A 7,379-nucleotide genomic window follows, 5' to 3' on the forward strand; every position below is an offset into this window, starting at 1 on the left:
TTTTCTTATTTTTGAGTTTTAATAGTTCTGTTCATGTTTTGGACAGTTAGCTGTATTTTGTAAATATTTTCTCCCAGTCTTCTCATTGCCTTCTCATTTTCTTCACATTGTCTTTCAAAAAGCAGTTTATAATTTGAGTGAAGTCCAAATTACCAATTAATTTTTTCATGGATTGTGTCTTTAGTGATATATCTAAAATATCCCTGCCACTGACAAGATCATCTAGTTTTTCTCCAATATTATCTTCTAGGAATTTTACAATTTTGTGTTTTACATTTAGGTCTGTGATCTATTTTGAGTTAATTTTTGTGTTGAACACAGGTTACATTTTAGTCTGTCAACTGCTCCTCTCATTTCTCTTGCTTCAGAGTAGGTTTCATAGCCCAAGAAGGCAAAATAGGGCTATTTATTGGGCTTCCCTAAATCCTCAGCACTTGCTTTTGCAGATTTTTTCTCCTCATTAAAATGTCATCTCCATGAGGCCAGGGTTCTCCAGAGCCAATAATTACCATATGCATTGTGAATCTCAAATGTTCTGATTTTGGAAAAATTACAAAGGAACTAAAAGCCTAATCATTTAAAAGATACTAACAATTTTGACCTACAAATTCTGGTGATTTTACCCTTTGACAAGATTAACTCCAGAGCACAGTACTTGTAGGATCTCTTGAGGTTCTATTTACCAGACTGAAGACTAGTAGTCTGTTACTAGATGATAACTGTAAGAGATTTAAGACTTTTTGCAGAGGTGATAAGGAGAAAAGCCCAGATATAACAGTGCGATAGAAATGGTAGAGGTTTGGTGGGCCAAAAGGGAACATGTCCAGGAAGTCTGCTATCTAAAGCAATGATTATTGCTACCATGTCTAAGTATGTCGTGACAAGTGGACGTATCTATTCTCCAGTCAGTTTGCTGTCTCTTAGAGGAGGCCATCAGATGGTAGGAGCTTCAGACATGCCACAGTCTTACTTTCTTCCATACCTGGATAGAAGGGCTTTGATTTGAATGAACAATACTTATTTATTTCACCCAGTGACTTTTATTCAATAGTAGACATCTGTAGAAGTTACGACACTTCATTGTTCAAATACCCACATTTCTTAAGTAAATTAATATTCTCATCTTGATCCACTAACTCTTTTGTTGAAAACATTAAGTCCACATGCAAATACAAATGGGAAAGTAGATATGGTATACAAGAATAGATTAAGAACATTTCATGATTTATCATGACATTAAGACCAGAACTTTATTTTACATGCAAAAAATGACTTGAAAATGATTTTCTTTCAGGTTTTCAGATATTTCCCTTGTCTGTCTTCATAATGATTTTTTTTTCTGTAAATAGAAGTTTGATTTGGGGAATTTGGTTACATGGTATGGCAGTTCCAAGTATGGTGGGAAGGAGTAAAATATTTAAACTCTTTGTGCTCAATTTCTTCATCTGTAAAATGAGAAAACAATCTCTACTTTTAGTTTTGCTGTGAGCACTAAGAGAAATCATCTGTGTGAAGCCCTCAGCAAGGGGCCTGTCTCCACTAAAACGTCAACACGTGGTGGTTGTTTCTCTAGGAGATGCAGCAAAGGAGAGAGGACCAGAAAACCACATATCAGAGAGAACCTCAGCCTCACTTCCAAATGGAAATGTTCTTCTGGAAAGTCTACCACTTTCCAGGAGAGACAACCTTTATTCTGGAAAGTGATTAATCTCTTTTGCTCCTTGCCTTTTGGCTGATCCAAGGAGATTATCCTGGGGGTGGCCAAGGATTGAAGTGGCTTAGAAAAGTACTTCTCCTATGTGTGGGAGCATGTGACCCAATGAGGAGGGATCCTGGATTTGGATTATCCAGGTAAAGCAGAATGTGCCCTTCCCCTGGGACAGGAGCAGAGTGGAAGCCATCTTCCCTTTGACAGTTTGGTCTTTGAAGCTTATATACTGACTCTTAGTATCAGTAAAACAGGATAATTTGGGGAGAGCAATGTAAGATTTAGCCAACTGTCAACATCACACAGGTGTTCCTCCAGTCTCATTTTGATTGTGATAAAAAAAAAAATCATAACATCAAAATGTAGTTTATTAAGTCATTGATCCTAACAGTAATATTTTTCTATATTGCCCATTTCTGTAACATTATTCTATTTATCTGAGCTAATTTATAAAATTATCAAGGAATAAGGAAAGACCAGTCCATCAAGCACAAAAATTAGATTCTTAAGGTAAAACAGAAGCCCGAGAGATGCTAAAATGCCTTGGAGAGTTGTTCGAATACCCATGTTTGACCTGGGTGGCACTTTATACCCAGGATGTTCTCTCACACTCTATACTTATTAGGATACCCAAGGTTTTGCAGCCATCTAGCCCCTGGCCTCAGAGCCAAGTGGCTTGAGAGAAAGCCTGGTGAGGTGCAGAGGGAAAATCACCTCAATCACCTGCCTTCTCCCATTACTTGAGAAATTCAGTGGCCTTCCTGTGGAAAAGGGTGTGTCTCAGCATACATTTCCCTGCCAGAAACTTGGTAGCCTGGGAAAGAAATATTGTGGGAGGCACAGAGAAGGGATTGATGAAAAATTGTTCAGTATTATCTACCCTGACACAAATATACCAAAAAGCATTTGGGAATCTAGGGTCTTAGCAAGATCTGACATGTGGGGGTGCTCACATCAGCAGTATTGTAGAGGACTGACTGACCAGGACTTGGTAAGGTAGGACAGAGCTGAAGACAAGGAGTTTTCAGTGGAGTGGGTATGCTAGCCCATGGGGGTTCCTGGGGGAAATGAATTAAGCCCGGTTCCACGTATGCCATGGGCGGTATCTAAGATATTTTTATGTCTCTAATTCCTTATGTATTTAGCACAGGGTTTTGCACATAATAAGAGCCAGTAGTAATTGAGTATTTCTTCTTCTCCTTCTCCATTTATTGTTCTGGAAACTCCCACACACGTCTCCAGTAATCTTTTATGGGCTCCCTTGGATAGAGTGAAGGCTTGGGTAGGAAAGGCCAGGGGCTGTTTTATTTGGCTTTCCCTGGGCACTTTAAATAAACTAAGTTAGCAGCTGGTTCCAGAGTCCTGGGACGATATCAGAAGGTCCTCTGTGTCTTTTCACAACTTCCCACCAAGACCCTCCCTCTCCTTTCTTCACTGTATCTGCTCCCACTTCCACCATAACTATGTGCCTTCCTTCTGGAATGCTATGAAACCCTACCTGTGACAATTTCTAGTATAGAGCTTAGTCTTCCATAAAAGAAAGCATAAGGGGTCCCAAAGTCTTACTGCAGAACTAAACTTTAACAGTTTTAGAAGTGTGAATAAACAGAAAAGGCAACACTGTAAAGGCTACTAATTAAACATTATAAGATACTGATATCTTTCTTATTACATTTGAAATAACCACTAGGGATCCCAGTCAATTCTCCAATTACAAAAACTAAGCAGCAGGAACTGAAAGCACTGCATTTGCAGATTCAGAAAACAAGAATTCGCAGGACCTTCTGCTCTGACCCCATGGCTACAGGTCTGATGGAGATGGGAGTGAGTGAGAGTCTTCTTGTCTGGGAGAAGCCATCCCAACACATGCAGAATTAAAAGAACAAATGTAATATTCAAAATTCACAAATCTGAAAAAATGTACAATACTTAAATAAGTTAAACTTTTATATGATGATTTCTATAAGTGTAGAGCATTTATATCTCTGATTTGGGACACCCTGTATATAGCCTCAAATGTTTACATTAGAAAAGAATAATAATGAGCTCTGTACCCAACCCAAGGAATTAGCAAAAGAATAAAGAATAACACAAAGGAGTAAAAGAAGAAATAATAAAGGCAGAAGCAGAAATTTATAAACTACAAGGCAAATAAACAGTAGAGAAAATTACCAACCACTTTTTGAAAATACTAGTAAAATAGATGAAAAATAGTCAAATCTGAGCAATAAGATACATGGGAACATAACTAACTATAGATACTTACAGCTTAAAGTAATGCATTAATTAAAACATTTTATTAAAAAATAGCTGTCATTCCAAACAATGCAGTCTCTGAGAAGCAATCATTTGTGTACACCAACTGCACCAAAGCACTTTCATACCAAATAATTCATTAATGTAAGCAGTCAATGTCATTTAAGTTTAATATCTCTAATTGTGAAAATAACAGTATCCTTTCCCGATGACTACTGTGTTGAAAGACTATGTTTAGAGGAATTAGGGAAGGTGAAGGCAGTAGCAACCTTGTGCTGAATGCATCCTCAATCACTCCATATTCCCTCTCCATCTCCAAAAAAACCCCGGGGGGAGAATTGGGCTAGTAAGGGCAAACCCTACAGTGTCTATGGCAGCAATGAGACATGTCCGTCCATGCAGGAGGAAGAAGGGAGAAGTAGTCGGTAGTCTAACAGAGCTGGGATTGGGAGCCATAGTGATGACATCGACCCCTGGATACTCAGGGAGGGGACTGTGCACAAGGTGTTGGGGCATGGGCTAAAGGGGCTGGATGCTTGAAATTAACTGACTGATGCTCTCTCCCGGGACCAGACTACATGAAGGAGAAGCTTCTGGGAATAGAGATGCAGCAGAATGGTTGCTATTGGGAAGAGGGGCCTATATAAAGGGAGTGGGGAGAACAAAGTAGGGGTTCAGAAAGGAAGGGCATATTTGTGACACTTCAGAACCAGAGGAGGGGCCTCCAGAGGCCTGGAGCTAGAGTTGCTGTCCTCCTACTCCAACGAAAGTTAGGAAAACTAATGTCACACACAAAGGAGCCACAGAAAAGACCTCTGCTTTAATCCAATACCAAATTCCTATCAGTAAAAAAGAAGAAGGAGCAGAATCAGGTCCTTGGAGGTGAGGAAGTTTACCAGAAAGATATGTTCACAAATGGCTGAAAATGGCAATCAATATTTCAAAATAAACTGAAATAAATGAAGAAAGTAATAGACGACAGTAAGGAATATTAGAAACCAGAATTTGAAAATTAGTGAAAAACAGAAACTACTTCAGAATGGATGACTAAATTGGAAGGACAATAACACAGTTCTGTCAGGGGAAGGGGTCACCTTATGGACAGGTGTAGCTGCTCCAGGCCATGCGAAAGAGGAGGACTATTGTCACTCAGTGGGAATGGGAGGAATTGTTGGTGCTCAGGGATCTCTGGAGACTGAGTGGTGGTCCAGGCCAGATTGAATGATACAGAGGTCAGTGCAGCAGCTGTGAGTTGAGGAGGGCTGATACTCAGGACACCAGAATCCTAGGGTTGAGGGTCTGGCTTTGCCTGTTGAGCAGGGTATTCGGCAAGGAAGACAGGGATCCAGAATGGGGGGTGAAGTGGATGGATGATGAGTGTCATACATGCCTTCGAACCAGCTGCAGCAACAGGGGCTGGAGCTCCTTCATCTTACTCCTATTCTGTAATGGAAATATGACCTTCACTTGTTATAAGTGGGTCTGAGTGGCCCATGGGCAGAGAGGGTGATGGACACTGCAGTTTCCCAGATTCCCTCTGCATGCCCACATGCCCGTGCTCATGTTGTGCCCTTGGAGGCAGAAAGCTCCAGCCGCAGGGAATGCCTCCTCAGAGATGAAGCCCCACTCAGGGGGTGGCTCAGGGGGTGGCCGATGCCTTTGCTAAGGACAAAGAAGAGCTACCCCAGTTCCTAAGGTTTCCAAAGGGTTGGGTGAAGCTCAGTTGCAGCTGCATGACCAGGCAATCTTATCCCTCTGCCTAACCCTGCCTTCCTTGTGATCAGTGTAACTTCTGGGGCCCTTCTCACAATGTCCATCTCAGAGGCTATCTCCAGAGAAGTCAGTCCAAGGTGACAATCTGCTTTCATAAGGGTCATCTACTGGGCCAGGGCAGGTATTATTTGAAGCTTTGAATGTGGCTGGTGACAGCCTGACAATCCCTTCATGTTGTCAGATAAGAAGTTTGGAGAGAACAGTGACCAGCTGGCCTGGATTTCCAGCCCAATGGTGGCCAAGCCAGGAATAGAAGCCAGGCTGCCTCATCTTCTGTTCCAGCTCCACTGCAGCTCATGCCTCCCGGGAAAGTGTGCTTGCCTACATTTTCTGTATGTTAATCTTATATATTTCCTTCTACACTTTCCTCCTTACACATTGGGAGGCTTTTTTATTGAAAACTGGATATAGTTTCCTTGAGGAATATTGCTATTCTGGTATACTTTGACCTTTACACTTTTTTCTTGGGAGCATTTTTCTGCTTTTCTTTCCTAAATGTGTTATAACACGCTCTCTGGAAATTTCCTGCTGCATTTTTAAAAGAAAAAAGAAAGAATTCAGAACCAGAAGTATGCACAGTTATTCTTCCTGTTGTTGGGAAATCAGAACATGGGCCAAAGGGTTCCCTAAATGGTCTGAGTTTATTGTTACAGTGATTGAAGCGGTTTATTTCAGGGAGCTGGAAGTACGCTGGCTTTCACAATTGAACAAATATGCACTAATTCTCTAAAAAGCACTGAACATCATTTAAACTCTGCTATTTTTTTTAAAGCTCCATATTCGGTGCAATACTTTCCTCTTTGGAAATTAATTGATTACCAGTTGTTTTCTGTTTATATTATTCACGTAGAGCACCTACATGAGAAAAAAAAAAAAACAATAAAACCGACAAGGATTCTGATCTCAGCAGATTTTTAAAAATTGTGTGTATGCAATATTGAAAACAATCACTTTTCATATCCCATGCAAAAAAGGCAGAATGAAGAGTATTCTTAAAATGACTTTGCAAGATGTGCTTTATTTCAAGTCAGTCCTGAACCCAAACTATATAGGATCATTTTTTTTTTTTTATATATTCTAGTCCATTCAATAATTGTTCTCAGAAACTGTATTTTACTATGGAATGAAAACTACATTTCAGTCATAAATTTCCATGCTACATTGTTATTTAATGAAGAGGTTGTATTATCAATAATAATAATTTAAGAAAAGGCCATTTTTTTAATTTCCCCAAGCTCAATATACATATTTCTTTCATAATTATGAACTTAAAAAAACCCGTCTCAGATGTAAAAATGTGAATTGGAATATGTAAACTCTTTGATATACCTGAAAAACAGGAAGGAAAATGTCACATACTGGAAAAAGCATTGCCTTAAATCATCAAAATGGGAAAAAGCGTGTTGAGAGATGGGGAAGGTAGAGAGTGCTCATGACCTCAGTTAGTAAAGAGTTACAAAGTCAAAGCATTCCACATTTGCTGGGCGGCATTTTTTATCTTTCTTCTTCATGTCTGTGTTTCACCCGGAACAGTTACTCGCTGCAGCTGAACTGCCACCACCATCAGAGTCACTAGTTAGGCCTCAACAAAGTCAGTGTCCACATATTTGTTTTGCTGCTTTTTTTTTTTTCCTGAGAAGTC

Source organism: Pteropus alecto, unplaced genomic scaffold, assembly GCF_000325575.1.
Source record: "Pteropus alecto unplaced genomic scaffold, ASM32557v1 scaffold146, whole genome shotgun sequence".
NCBI classification, from domain to species: Eukaryota; Metazoa; Chordata; class Mammalia; order Chiroptera; family Pteropodidae; genus Pteropus; species Pteropus alecto.